The sequence below is a fragment of the Rousettus aegyptiacus genome, unplaced genomic scaffold (genome assembly GCF_014176215.1).
Source record: "Rousettus aegyptiacus isolate mRouAeg1 unplaced genomic scaffold, mRouAeg1.p scaffold_m13_p_9, whole genome shotgun sequence".
NCBI classification, from domain to species: domain Eukaryota; kingdom Metazoa; phylum Chordata; class Mammalia; order Chiroptera; family Pteropodidae; genus Rousettus; species Rousettus aegyptiacus.
The window spans coordinates 25,571,750-25,587,406 of NW_023416312.1; the positions used below are offsets into that span (position 1 = coordinate 25,571,750).

Genomic DNA, 15,657 nt, shown 5'->3' on the forward strand with positions numbered 1-15,657 from the left:
TGGTTGTTAGAACAGATGAACAAAGCCTCTATCATCTATGCCATTTTGACTTCTTGCCCTCTTTTTACTTTTTTATGTTTTTTAAAAAGTCTACAGCACCTAGTCTTCCTAGGTTGTTTCCCATCCAAGTACTAACCAGGCCCAACCCTGCTTAGCTTCTGAGATCAGACGAGATCGGGCACATTCAAGATGGCATGGCCGTAGACTCTTTTTACTTTTTTAATGTGGCTACTAGAAAATAAAAAAAAAATTGTATATGTGGCTTTGAACTATGTAGGTATAGACTACTTCCAGTGTAGTTTACATGTAGTTTGAGAAGCATTGCTTTCTACATCCTTGTGCAATAACCTTGTTTTGTGAAGTAAAGCAAGGACTTGCCACTTCAGGCAGTTCTTCATGTTCCTGAATATTATTTACTTTAAATATCTGCTAGAGTCATTGGTAACTTCTCAGAATTTTTCCTCAGGTCACATATCATGGCCAAATTAGTACTTCCACTAGAGTCTCATTTGCATAAATTAGGTGTTATTTACCCTAAAGTGTATCATGTGTGTGTTTACCAAAAGCATTCCTCTTCCCCATTCACTCCTCACTATGAACACTTCTCTATGGATACTGTTTCTTGAGTTCAGCTTGTGTGACTGGTTCATTATCACCTCTGGGTTCAGTATATTGATGAGCAAATCTACCTGCTCCCCTCAAAACTGAGCTCCAGTAAAATCCTCTGTGAAATTGCCCCACTCCATTCCCTGAGCTAAAACTTCTCATACGATTTCCCATACTACCTTCCTTTTCCCCCCTGCATCTAAACATTTCTCAGATTGTGTTATATATTTTGCCTAGTAGGCCTTCCTCACCTGAAGCCACTAGAGCTCAGGAGGTTAGATTTATTTGTTTTTGAAATGATAGCATCTAGGCAATTTAATGCATCATGTAATTCTTTCAAATATTTCCCAGATTGGAGCTACAATGAGTTTTAAAAACTTAGCAACATATTTTGGGTGGCCAATATTAATCATCCAACCAACAAATATTTTTTGGCTATCTCCTTTGCAAAATGCTGATCTGGGTAATTTGCTGCAGATACTAGTTATCATTTTATCTCACTCAGCCTCTGAATCCCCTTCTTACATGTAGAGAAATCCCCACTTTATGAATCTTGGTGGTAAGAAAGTTCCACTTTCCATTAAGACAACTTTGAATGTCTGATCTAGACTTTCCTAGTTTCCCTTGCAGGTAGGACATGTGTGCACAACAGAGGCTCAATTACTCAGACACATTTCTTCCACATTGGACCTGGGAGTAGTGGCTTAAATAAGCAGACATTGGGGGAACCCTTGGCTTTCCAGAGACCAGCATAGGTGGTGGTACAGTGCTGTGTTTGGTGCTTGGGGCTAGTGGCAGCAGAATCTTCTCTGGCCTGTGCAGGGATTTAGGGTATTGTTTTGAGCCAGATTCTCCAGACCTCTAGGCATTTCTGTGAGTCATTCAATATACTTTTGATAAATTCTTTTCCCATTGAGATTGGTTAGAGTTGGTTTCTGTTACTGACAACTAAATATACTGACTGATTCAGGATAATAAGAAATAAACACTTGAAAAGTGAAGTGACGATTCATCATCCCGGTATAAAAAATGTCACAAAAGCAACAGATTCACTGCAGAACAAACCACCGGGGAAACATGCTATTATTGAAGAGGTAATGGTCTCAGCAGGTTGCTGCAATAACCTGAGAGTCTTTCATAGAGGAGGTAGCCTCATTTCAGGCTGGTAGGATAGGCTTGGCACAGAGATAGACTGGCTGTTGTGGGAAATATCAAATAAGTAAAATATGTGTTTCTAACCATGAAATAGATTAGAACCTGCAAGATGTACAGAAAGTCTCAAAAATAAAAGGCGAAAAAAAGTACCTGGAAGGAGACTTGCAACATTTAGTAAATAAAAATAAAGACACCCAGGTCTTGGGGTCAAGATGGCAGACTAGGTAAAAGCAGGGTTCACCTCTTCTCAGGTCCACATTAAAATTACAATCTAATTATAAAAAAATAATCAATGTAGAAAATCAGCTGAAGTCCAGCAGATCATAATGTGTACATCTGATAATATAAAGAAGCCACATCGAAGTTGGTAGGAGGGACAAAGTTGTGAATTGGGCTGGACTCACACTGGTGGGTGACGGAGGAACACCAGGAGAGCGATACCGCAGAGGCCCCCTGAAGGAGAGAGGGGTCCCAGCCCCATATGGGGGCTCCCAAGCCCAGGGAAGAGGAGTTTCCAAGAAAATCTGACTATAAAAATCACAGGGGATTCTGGCTGTCGGGGTGATGGAAGGCTACTGAAATCCCAGACACCCTTTTAAAGGGCCCACACACAAACTCCCTTGCTCATGGATACCCACTGAGGCATTCACAGTGGGACCGAGGCTCAGGCAGGATTCATACAGAGAAAGACTGAATTACCTGGTTCCAGAACAAGAGCTGGACATGCAGCTGCCATTGTGCCTTAGTCGAGGTCCCTCTACAGGGCAGTCTACAGATCAGCAATGCCAGCTCGCGTATGCAGTTCTCTCCCCCAACACAGCCAGTTCTGAAGCTGCACTGACCTGAGGAGATCATCTTGCAACTTGCATACTGCTGGGAGAAGGTTGTTGCAGAGTGGCTGCCCCACCAGGGCTGAACATTCCATGCAGGCAGCAGGCCTCAGCCTATGCTGTGAGAGCATTTCCAGGACAGTTTCGGACAGATTGCTGCTGACAACATGAGCCTGGGCAGATCTCGGAGAGCTTTGGGCCGGCCCCAGACAACAGCTAGTCTCACTGTGATCTGTGACTATGGCAGAAATGTGCAGGCATAGAAGTTGCAGCAAAACTGAGGCTGTGTTCACCTGATAACCATTGTTTCCCTGAGAAACTGCTTAACCCAATATACAAATTTCCCTTAGGTGCCTGTTGACAGGCAACCGCCTCAGCCCTGCTTCTTTTCACGGTTGCACATTTTGAGTAATCAACAGACCTTGGCTGGCGCAGTGAGTGTATTTCAGGGAAATCAGTTGCAAGCAGATCCCTGCTGCCTACAAGAGCTGTAATATCACTTGAGGGGAATGCAGGGGTTGGCGGGACCACCCCAGATGGCAGCTGGTAGTACTGTGATCTGTGACTACAGCAGGAATGCTCGGGCACAGAAGTAGCAGCAAAACTGAGGCTGTATTAGCCTGATGGCCCTTGTTTCCCTGAGATCCCACTTCACCTAAGCCACAAAGCGCCTGTGGCGTGGTGACAGGCAGCCGCCCCTACCCTACCTCTATCTGGGGTTGTGCATTCTGTGCAAGCAACAGACCTTAGCTAGTGCAGTGAACAAATTTCAGGGAACACAGTGATGGGAAGATCACTGCTACAAGAATGAGATACAATACTGCTTGAGCAGATCACAGGGTTTGATGGGTCCATCCCAGATGGCAGTAGGTCTAGCAGTGATATGAGACTTTTGTAGGAGTTGCGATCACAGAACTTGTAGCAAAGCTGGTGCTGTATAGGGGTGATGGCCCCATGTCTCACTGAGACACCATCCCAACTAACCCACAAATTACCTGTGGCAGGTGTGTTCCTAGGCAACCTGGTCCTATCCTGTTCTTCCTTGGGACATTAATTCAACACCAAACAATGTCATTCAGTTAGGGAGGCACATGCAAAGCCTGTGCATCTGGAAGAAGCTCTTGGTGGTGGGCCACAAACACATACCCATGAGCTTCAGAAATTCTTGAACAGATCTCATTTTTAGGTCAGTGGCTGACCTTGCCGTGAACTGAGACTTGTACAGGAAGCCACAGAGACAGTGCTGGCATGTAAACTGTCATTGCAGTAGTAGGGGGAAATCTACTCAGTTTATCCAAGTGACTCCCTGGGTTCCTGCACCACAGAATGGGTATATCACCCAGACAAACTTCCAGTTGTGGAGTCTTACAGGCAATTGACAGGCAACTTTAGGCCCCAAGGAGCACTGTTTCTTTTTCTAAACACCCAGGCTTGATAGAAGAGATAACTGAACTGTGGTTAATAGTGTTGTCTCTTCCACTTACTGTAGATCTAGCATAAGCAGAAAACTACTGCGAATTGCTTTGTGGCCTTAACAGGTTGCCCTGAGAAATCAAAGGCAGTAGCTGACTTTGGCCAACTGGGGAGGCCCTCCTAAGGGGCCATGAAACCAATGCACCTGGAGGCTGGCACTAGACACCAAAGGAGCAACTGCTGAATAGCCTCATAACCAGTACACACAAAGAGTGGTCTCAGCAAATAAACAAGCCTGCTAGGGCAAATCCCATTCAGTGGACACAGCCCTCACATACCAACTCATACCCGGGAGCATAGACAATTCCCACAGTTAGTCAACCTAAGTGTTAATTCCATTCACTGAAGTACTAACACCAATAAAGTCTTGGCTACAGCAGAAAATCACATACAATCCACACAAAGAACATGTTCAGAGCCCCTAGCACAGATTAGGATGACTTCCACACATGACTGTCTGACCAAGGCTGAGAGACGAATCAAATATTCTTATAGAAACAAACACAGAGAGGCTAATAAAATGAGAAAACAAAGAAACATGTCACAAATGAAACAACAGAAAACTCCAGAAAATAAACTAAATGAAATGGGCAAGCAGCCTACCAGAAACAGAGTTCAGAGTAACAGTTATAAGGATGCTCAACAACCTTATGAGGTGAATGGATGAGCACAATGAGAACCTTAACAGAGAGATAGTAAGCATTAAAAAGGGCATAAAAACCATTAAAAAGAACCAGACAGAAATGAAAAATACTATAACTGAAATGAAGAATATACTAGAAGAATTCAACAGTAGATTGGATGAACAAAGATCGGATCAGCGAATTGGAAGACAAGACAGCTGAATACACCCAATCAGACAAAAAAAAGAAAAAAAAGAAAAGAGTTTTAGAAAATGAGGATAGTTTGAGACTTCTGGGACAACATGATATGTAAAAATATCTGAATCGTAGGAGTACCTGAAAAGGAAGAGAGAAATCGAGACTCTATTTGAAGAAAGAATGACTGAAAACTTCCCTTAGCTGGCAGAGGAATTAGACGTATAGGTCCAGAAAGCCCAAAGAGTCCCAAATAAGAGGAATTCAAACAGACCCATACGAAGACACTCATTAAAACATTAAAGGTCACAGACAAAGAGAGAATCTTAAAAGCAGCAAGAGAAAGGAAGCTAGTTACTTACAAGGGTACCCTCATAAGAATGTCTGCTGACTTTTCAATGGAAAATTTGCAAGCCAGAAGGGAATGGCAAGAAAGATTCAAAGTTATGAACAAACAGGCATCTACAACCATGGATAGTCTACACAGCAAAGCTTTCAATTAAAATAGAAGGAGAGATAAAGAGCTTCCCAGACAGAAAAAAAGCTTAAGGAATTCATCACCAACAAGCCGGTCTTACACAAAATGTTAAACGGTCTTCTGTAAAAAGAGAAGGGGTAAAAAAGAAAATAGAAATAACAAATATGAATAATAAGATGACAGTAACAATGTACCTATCAGTAATCACTTTAAATATAAATGGAGTAAATGTTCCAATCGAAAGACATAGAGTGAACAAATGGATAAGAAAACAAGACCCAAGCATATGCTATCTACAAGAACCCACTTCAGATCAAGTGACACTCACAGACTGAAAGTAAAGAGATGGAAAAAGATATTTTACACAAATGGAAATGAAAAAAGTCAGGGTAGCAATACTTATATCAGATAAAATAGAGTTTAAAACAAAGGCTATAATAAGAGATAAAAAAGGACATTACATAATGATAAAGGGCTTGATAAATCAAGAGGACATTACCCTAGTAAACATATACACACCGAACATAGGAGCGCCTACATAGATAAAGCAATTATTGACCGACTTAAAAGGAGAGATCAAAAGTAATACGCTCATAGTAGGAGACTTTAACACCCTATTGACACCCATAGACAGATCTTCCAGGCAAAGAATCAACAAGGAAATTGACGAGGCCTAAAAGACACACTAGAACAGATGGACTTAATAGATATTTTCAGAGCATTTTACCCCAAAGCAGCAAAGTATACATTTTTCTCAAGTGCACATGGAATGTTTTCAAGGATAGACCACGTGTTAGGATACAAAACAAGTCTCAATAAATTTAAGAAGATTGAAATCATATCAACCGTCTTCTCTGATCACAAGGAAATCGACTACAAGAAAAAACTGGAAAATACACAAACACATGGAGGCTAAATAACATGCTACTAAACACTGATTGGGTTATTAATGAGAGCAAGGAAGAAATCAAAAGATACCCAAAGACAAATGAAAATGAAACACAATGACTCAAAATTTATGAGACACAGCGAAAGCAGTCCTATGAGAGGAATACATAGCAATACAGGCCTACTTCGAGGAACAAGAAAAAGCTCAAATAAACAATCTAACCTTACAATTAAAAGTACTAGAAAAATAACAGAAAACAAAGCCCAAAGTGAATAGAAGGAAGGAAATAATAAAGATCAGAGTGGAAATAAATGAATAGAGTCTAGAAAATCAATACAAAATATTAATGAAACCAAGAGCTGGTTCTTTGAAAGGATAAATAAAATCGGCAGACCTTTAGCCAGACTCATTAAGGCAAAAAGAGAGAGGACGCAAATAAATATAATCAGAAATAAAAGAGGGGAAATAACCACGAACTCCACAGAAATACAGTGGATCATAAGAAAATACTGCGAGCCAACAAATTAGACAATCTGGAAGAAATAGACACATTCCTAAAAACATACAATCTCCCAAGACTGAGCAAGAAGAAACATAAAATCTGAACCAACTGATTACCACCAATGAAATAGAATCAGTAATCAAAAACCTCCCAGAAAACAAAAGTCCTGGATCAGATGGCTTCATACGTGAATATTGCCAAACATTCAAAGAAGAATTATCACTTATTCTTCTCAAACTATTCCAAAAAATTCAAGAAGAGGAAAGTCTCCCTAACTCCTTTTATGAGGCCACCATTACCTTGATTACAAAACCAGACAAAGACATTACAAACAAAACAAAACAAAACAAACAAACAAAAAACCTATAGGCCAATATCTCTTATGAACATTGACGCAAAATCCTAAACAAAATCTAAGCAATACAGTAAAAGTATCACGCACCATGATCAAGTTGGATTTATTCCTGGAGTGCAAGGTTGGTTCAATATCCACAAATCAATTAATGTGATATACCACATTAACAAATCGAAAGATAAAAACCATATGATCATATCATCGATGCAGAAAAAATGTTCAACAAAATCCAGCATCCATTTATGATAAAAACTCTCAGCAAAGTGAAAATAGAGGGACATACCTCAACATAATAAAGGCCATAAATGACAAACCTACCACTAACATCATACTCAATGAGGAAAGACTAAAAGCATTTTCCTTAAGATCAGGAACAAGACAAGGATGCCCACTTCCACCAGTCCTCTTCAACATTGTACTGGAAGTCTTAGCCACAGCAATAAGACAAGAAAGAGAAATAAAAGGCATCCGAATTAGAAAGGAAGAAGTAAAACTTTGTTATTTGCTGATGACATGATACTATGTATAGAGAACCCTAAATATTCCACCAAAAAACTCTTAGAACTGATCAATGAATTCAGTAAAGTAGCAGGTTACAAAATAAATATTCAGAAGTCAGTGGCATTTTTATACACCAATGACGAACTTTCAGAAAGAGAAATTAAGAAAAACAATCCCATGTACTCTTATGTCGAAAACTATAAAATACATGGGAATCAAATTAACCAAGAAGGTAGAAGACCTGTTTTCAGAAAATTATAAGTCATTGAAAAAGAAATTGAAGAAGATACAGATAAATGGAAGCATATACCTCATTCGTGGGTAGGAAGAATCAACATGGTTAAAACGGCCATACTACCCAAAGCAATCTATAGATTCAACGCAATCCCTATCAAAATACCAGTGGCATTTTTCAGTGAACTAGAACAAAGAATCCAAAACTTTATATGGAAACATAAAAGACTCCAAGTAGGCATGGCAGTCTTGAGAAAGAAGAACAAAGTTGGAGGTATCACACTACCTGATATCAAACTATACTACGAGGCTACAGTAATCAAAACAGCATGGTACTGGCATAAAAACAGATGCATTGATCAATGGAACAGAACAGAGAGCCCAGAAATAAATCCACGCCTATATACTCACTTAATATATGACAAAGGAGGTAAGAGTGTACAATGGGGTAACAGCAGTTTCTTCGATAAATGGTGCTGGGAAAATTGGACAGATACTTACAAAAAAAGCAGCTGGACCATCTTCTTACGCCATATATAATAGTAGACTTAAAGTGTATTAAAGATTTAAATGTAAGACCCCAAACCATACAACTTTTAGAAGAAAACAGGCAGTAAACTCTCTTATATTACCAACAGGAATTTCTTTTCAGATATTTATTTTTGGGAAAGAGAAACAAAAGAAAAAAAATAAACAAATGGGACCATATCAACCCCAAAAGTTTTTGTACAGCAAAGGAAGCCGTCATCAAAACAAAAAGATGACCGAAACAAAAAGATGACCGACTGGGAGAAGATATTCACTTATGATACATCTGATAAGGGGTTAATATCCAAAATTTGTAAAGAACTTATCCTACTCAACAACAACAAAACAAACAATCCCATTAAAAAATGGGTAGAGGACCTGAACCGATACTTCTCCAAAGAGGAAATACAGATGGCTAACAAACATATGAAAAGATACTTAAGGTCGCTAATCATCAGAGAAATGCAAATTAAAACCACACTGAGGTATCACCTTACACCTGGCAGAATGGCTATCCTCAATAAATGAAAAAACAGCAAGTTTTGACAAAGATGCAGAGAAAAGGGAACCTTCATACATTGTTGGTGGGATAGCAAATTGGTACAGTCGCTATGGAAAACAGTATGGAGGTTTCTCAAAAAATGAAAAATGGATACACCTTTTGACCCAGTAATTGCACTTATGGGTATTTATCCAAAGAAAACCAAAACAATAATTTGTAGAGATCTATGCATTCCAATATTCATGGCAGCACAATTTACAATAGCCAAGATATGGAAGCAACCTAAATGCCCATCAACGGATGATTGGATAAAGAAATTATGGTTCATATATACAATAGAATATTCTCAGCCATTAAAAAATGAAATCTACCATTTGCAATGACATGGATGGAACTAGAGGTTATTATGTTGAGTGAAATAAGTCAGACAGAGAAAGATAAATACCATATGATTTCACTCATCTGTGGTATAAGGAACAAAAATAACAGACTAATCAAGAACAGACTCACAAATACAGTGGATAATTTGGTGATGGACAGAGGGAAGGGGTGTCTGGAGGCTGGGAGAATAGGGTGAAGGGTTAAAGAAGTACAAATTAGTATTTGATAGTTGGGCACGGGGAGTATGACAGAGGGAATGCAGTTAGCATTAATATGATGGCTAAGTGGAGAGTCATGAGAGGGAGGGTGCAATCGAGGAAATTAGTATAACAACGTTATAGATGTCTAACCAGTGAACTGTATACTTGAAACTAATTTAAATAAATAAATTTATTTAAGGAAATACTGAGTAGAGTAAAAGAGTCAGCAGGACAATATTTAATTTAAAATATTCATAAATATTAACTCAAAATGGATCATAGACCTAAATGTAAAATGCAAAACCATAAAAATCCTAAAAGATAACCTAGGTGACCATCTAGGTGACCTTGGGTATAGTGATGATTTTTTATATGCAACATCAAAAGTGCAATTCATTTAAGAAAAATTGATAAGGTGTATTTCATTAAAATTTAAAAACTTCTGTTGTGTGAAAGATACTGTCAAAAAATGAGAAGACAAGCCACAGACAGGGAGAAAGTATTTGCAAAAGACCCATCTGATGCATGACTGTTACCCAAAGTATAAAATGAACTATAAGAAAATGAACAATCTTAATAAAAATTGGTAAAAAGACTTAAGCAGACATTTAACTAAAGTAGATATACATATGGCAATTAAGCATGTTGAAAAATTCTCCACATCATATGTCAGTAGGGAATTGTAAATTAAAACAACAATGACATACACTGTACACCTATTTAAATGCCCAAAATTCAGAATATTGACAACACCAAATGCTGTAGCAACAGAGACTCTCATTCATTTCAGGTGGGAATGTAAAATGGTACAGCCATTTTGGAAAGCAGTTTAGCACTTTCTTACAAAACTAAATATACTATTACCATACAATCCAGCAATCATGTTCCTTGGTATTTACCCAAATGAGCTGAGGATTTACGGCCACACAAAAAAAGTATACACAGATGTTTATAGAAGTTTTATGCACTATTGAAAAACTTGGTAGCAACCAAGATGTCCTTCAATAAGTGAACAGATAAATGAAATGTAGTACACCTAGACTATGGAATATTACTCAGCACTTAAAAGAAATGAGCTATCAAGCCATGAAAAGACATGGAGGAATCATAAATTCACATTGCTAAGTGAAAGAAAGTAATCTGAAAAGGCTATATACTGTATGATTCTAACTATATGACACTCTTGGAAAGGTAAAACTATGGAGATAGTAACATTGTCAGTGGTTGCCAGGGGTTGAGGAAAAGGGAGAGAATAGGCAGAGCACAGGATCTTTAGGGCAGTGAATATAATCTACATGATACTATAATGATGGATAGATGTCATTATACATTCATTTGTCTAAACTCATAGACTGTACAATAGCAAAAGTGAAGCCTAATATAAACTATGGACATTGGATGATGAGGATGTGTCAATATATGCTTATTGATTGCAACAAATGTATTACTCTGGTACAGAACGTTGATGCAGGAGGCTGTGTATGTATAGGGGCAGAAGTTATATGGTAAATCTTTGTACATTTTGCAGTGAATCTAAAACTTATAAAAAAATAAAGTCTAATTTTAAAAAGAAAGGACATATACACAGAAAATATCCTAATATATTTAATATGACTATATTAAGTTATTCAGGAAACATTTATTAACCATCAACTTGTGCCAGACCCAATTCCAGGTACTGGGGAATATGGCAGTAAACAAGACTTAGATCCTATCAATTTTCTGTACCCACAATGCGTATATTCTAGTAGGAAGGAACAACATAAAACAAATAAACATCCACCAAAAAAAATCCAGCAATAATAAATGCTGCAATGAAAACAAAACAAAATATTTTCAAATGTGACTGGTAACAACTTTGATTACATGGTCAGAAAAGGCCTGATGTATGAGTGACAAAGGAATTCATCCATGTGGAGTTGAGGACAGAGATCAGGCCATTCAAAGAAAAAAGAAGGTATGAAGGCCCTACTAGGGGAAGAGGAAGGTTAGTTTTTTAGAGGAACAAAGAAAAGGTCGGTGTGGGTTGAGCTCAGTGAGCAAGGGGAACAGTAGTCAAAATAAGGACAGAGAAATAGGCAGGACCCAAATCATGCAGGGCCATTGGTGACAAAGTTGGAAATTTCTATTCTAAAGGAAATGGGGATCTCTGGAAACATGGCGGATTGAGAGATGTCCCTAGATCTCTCCCCTTAAAAACAGCAGTAAGCTGAACATCTAAAACTGAACAACAACAAAAATCCCAAACTGCACACCAGTAAGTCTGAGCATGGGATCTGCGCATAAGAGCTACCATAGGTCAGAAACCTGGGTGTCGGGCACTGGACCGGGATTAATAAAGAAGCTGCCTCTTGCAACCATAGGAGCTCCTTACAGGAGGAGAGGGAGGGGAGAAGGGGCAGTGAGTTCCCTGAGCATCGCTGCCTGGAAAAGCTGTGAGGACCCTGTAGAGGACCAGGGGCAGGGCCCACTCATCAGGACAGAAGGCAGAAAAGCAGCCAGCAGAGAAACAACAGTTGATTTTTACCAACCGTGGTTGCAAATCTGAGGCTTAGCCTCAGCCCACAACCCCCAATCCAGAGGGTCCCTCCCCTCATACCCTTCTAGATAAAACACCACGGAGCCCCAGGGGAATCTGAGCAAATGTTATCAAAACTGTTGCTAACACTGACAGGGACTGAAAATGAGGTAGCAAGCATGATTAAATATTTATCAGAAATTAAAAAGGCATTTTTAAAGCTTTATATAAAGCAGAGATCCAAGAGGCTTAGACTCACCTGCTGGAAACCAAGAGAAAAGTACCTTCTTTGCAGCAGGCTAAAGAGAGACCATTATATAATAAATCTTCTTTCTGGGAAGACAGCAGAATATATTTCCACTAATGACCAGGTGGAGAAATAGTCCATTAAATGCCATGAAAAACCAAGGTAAAAAGACATCTCACAAAGAAGAAAAAATTTCCAGAAAATAAGCTTACAGACATAGAGTGTGTGACTTAAATGATGGAGAATTCTGGATGATACTTCTAAAAAAGCTCAATGAGATCCAAAATGAGTCAAATCAACAATTTCAGGAAGTGAAAAACAACTAGATGAGCAGAGCAAGGAGATTGAAACCATCAGTGGAAAAAAAAAGAATAGATCATCTAGAGATTAAAAAATACACTACAGGTGTCAAAAAATGAAATAGCAAGCTTGGGAAATAGAGTCGAACAAATGGGGAAAAGGATCAGTGATATCAAAGATAGAAATCTAGAAATAAATCAGAAGGAAGAAGAGAAAAACCCAAGAATGAAAAATAATGAAAGAGAAATACAAGAACTAGCTGATACCATCATGAGAGAAACGTAAGAATAATGGGCATTATTGAAGTTGAGGAAAAGGAGGAAGGACTGGAAAAGATTTTCAGACAAATAGTGGGTGAGATTTTCCCAAATCTAAGGAATGAGCTGGACCTTGGAATTCAAGAGGTCAACAGAACACCCAATTATCTCAACCCCGAAAGGCCTTTACTAAGACAGATTGTATTAAAATTAACAAAAATCAATGCCAAAGACAGAATTCTCTGGGCAGCCAGGGATAAGAAAATGGTAAAATATAAAGGTAAACCCATTAGATTATCCTTGGACTTCTCAGTCCAAACTTAAGAGCCATAAATAAATAGAAACAAATATTTAAACTATTAAGTAAAAAGGACTACCTACCTAGAATAATGTATCCAGCTAAGCTCTCCTATAGATATGAAGGAGAAATTAAGACCTTTCCAGACATACAAAAATTGAGGAAATTCTCCACTACAAGGTCTACACTACAGGAAATACTGAAAGGGGTCAGTTCACCTAAAAGAAAATAACAAAAAAAATACATAATTAAGACTAAAGTGACTATCAGATAAATAGAAGCAGAGGTGTGCAACCCTTACTAAGAACAGGACATTACAAGCTTAATACTAACAAGAGAATTGTTATAACAAGGTAGTAATGAACATTCAGTATACATAGGGACAAATTGAGACAACAATGACTGAAAAGGAGAGGATTCAAAGATCTAAATTCACAAAGGGGAATGGAGATAAGGCAAGCGTAGATGAAAATGGACAAATATATCTATATATATACACATATGTGTGTGTGTGTGTATACACACACACACACACTATCTTTTACATATTTGTAATGGTAACCACAAACCCAAGACTCAGAACTGAAGTATATAACATAAAACAAGAGAGAGGCAAAACCCACAAAAGCCAACCAAAATAAATAAAAAAAAACAGAAATACAAGGAAAAGGAAGCAATGGAAACACATAGCTACCAGAAAGCAAAAAAAAATAAATGGCTATAAGACCTCATATTTAAATAATTACCCTAAATGTAAATAGACTGAAATCATCAATAAAAAGGCACAGAGTTTCAAAATTGATCAGAAAACAAAACCCAACTGTTTGCTGTTTCCAGGAGAAACATCTCACTTCCAAAGACCAATATAGACTCAAAGTGAAAGAGTAGAAAATAATATTTCAAGCAAATAGCATTCAGAGAAAAATGAGAGAAGCAGTATTAATATCAGATGAAATAGACTTCAAACTAAAAACGGTAAAGAAAGATACTGAGGGACACCTCATAACGATAAAGGGAAGCATGAACCAAGAACACATAACACTTAGTAACATCAATGCTCCTAATCAGGGAGCACCAAAATATGTAAAGCAATTGCTAACAGAACTAAAAAGAGAAACAGACCAAAACAGTATCGTAGTAGGGGATCTAAACACCCTACTGTCGGATATGGACAGATCATCTAAACAGAAAATCTATAAGGAAATAACATCCTTAAATGACACATTAATCCAACTGGACATAATTGACATTTAAAGAGCCTTCCATCCAAAACAGCTGCATATACATTCTTCTCTAGTGCACATGGAATGTTCCCCAGAATCGATCACATACTGGGACACAGAAATAGCCTCAACGAATATAAGAGGGGTGAAACCATACTAACCATATACTCTGATCATAATTCTTTGAAACTAGAGATCAATTTCAAGATGAAAGCAGGAAGAAAGACAAATACATGGAGATTAAACAACAAGCTACTGAAGAATAACTGAGTAAGGAAAGGAAGAAAAAGAGATCAAGAGATACAAAGAAATAAATAATAATGATATTATAAAACATCAAAACTTTTGGGACATGGCAAAAGGGGTGATAAGAGGAAAGTTAATATTTACAGGCCTATCTCCAAAAACAAGAACAAGCCCAAATAAACAACCTAACGCTTCATCTTTAAACACTAGAAAAGGAAGAACAAATGAAGCCTAAAGTCACAGAAGGAAAGAAATCATCAAAATTAGAGCAGAAATAAAGGAAATTGAAAAAAAAGAATAGAAAAAATAAATGCAACAAAGAGCTGGTTCTTTGAGAAGCTTATTAAATTGACACACTCATGGCTAGAATCACTAAAGAAAAAAGAGAAAGGACACAAAAAAATCAGGATGAAGGAGGGGAAATTACAACTGACATCGCAGAAATACAGAGGATGACACAAGATACTATGAAAAAGTATATAACACCAAATTTAATAACCTAGAAGAAATGGACCAGAACTTAGAAAAACAATCTTCCTAAACTGAATCAAGAACTGGAAAATCTAAATAGACCTATCAGCAGTATGGAAATTGAAACAATCATCAAAAACCTACTGAAAAGTCAAAGTCCAGGACCAGATGGCTTTACCAGTGAATTCTACCAAATATTCAAAGAAGATTTAATACATATTCTCCTCAAACTCTTCCAATAAATTGAAAAGAAAGCAATACTTCCTAAAACATTTTATGAGGCCAATATTACTCTGATACCAAAACCAGGGGCACAGGGATGGTTCAACATATGCAAATTGATTAATCTGATACATCACATAAACAAATTAAAAAATAAAAATCATATAATAATATCAATAGATGCAGAAAAAGACTTTGACAAGATACAGAATCCATTTATGATCATAACACTTCACAAAATTGGTATAGAAGGAAAGTATCATAACATAATAAAGGCCATCTATGACAAACCCTCAGCCAACATTATACCTAATGGCAAAAACCTAAAAACCTTCCCTCTAAGATCAGGAACAAGGCAAGGCTGTCCATTATCACTGCTGCTATTCAATATAACATTGGAGGTCCTACTGAGAGCAATCAGAC

At 37.8% G+C, this 15,657-nt stretch overlaps 1 pseudogene; it reads right to left on the reverse strand.

Annotated features, from left to right (window-relative positions):
• Positions 1-87: 87 nt before the first annotated feature.
• On the reverse strand, positions 88-206 carry LOC118608150 (annotated as a pseudogene).
• Positions 207-15,657: the final 15,451 nt, after the last annotated feature.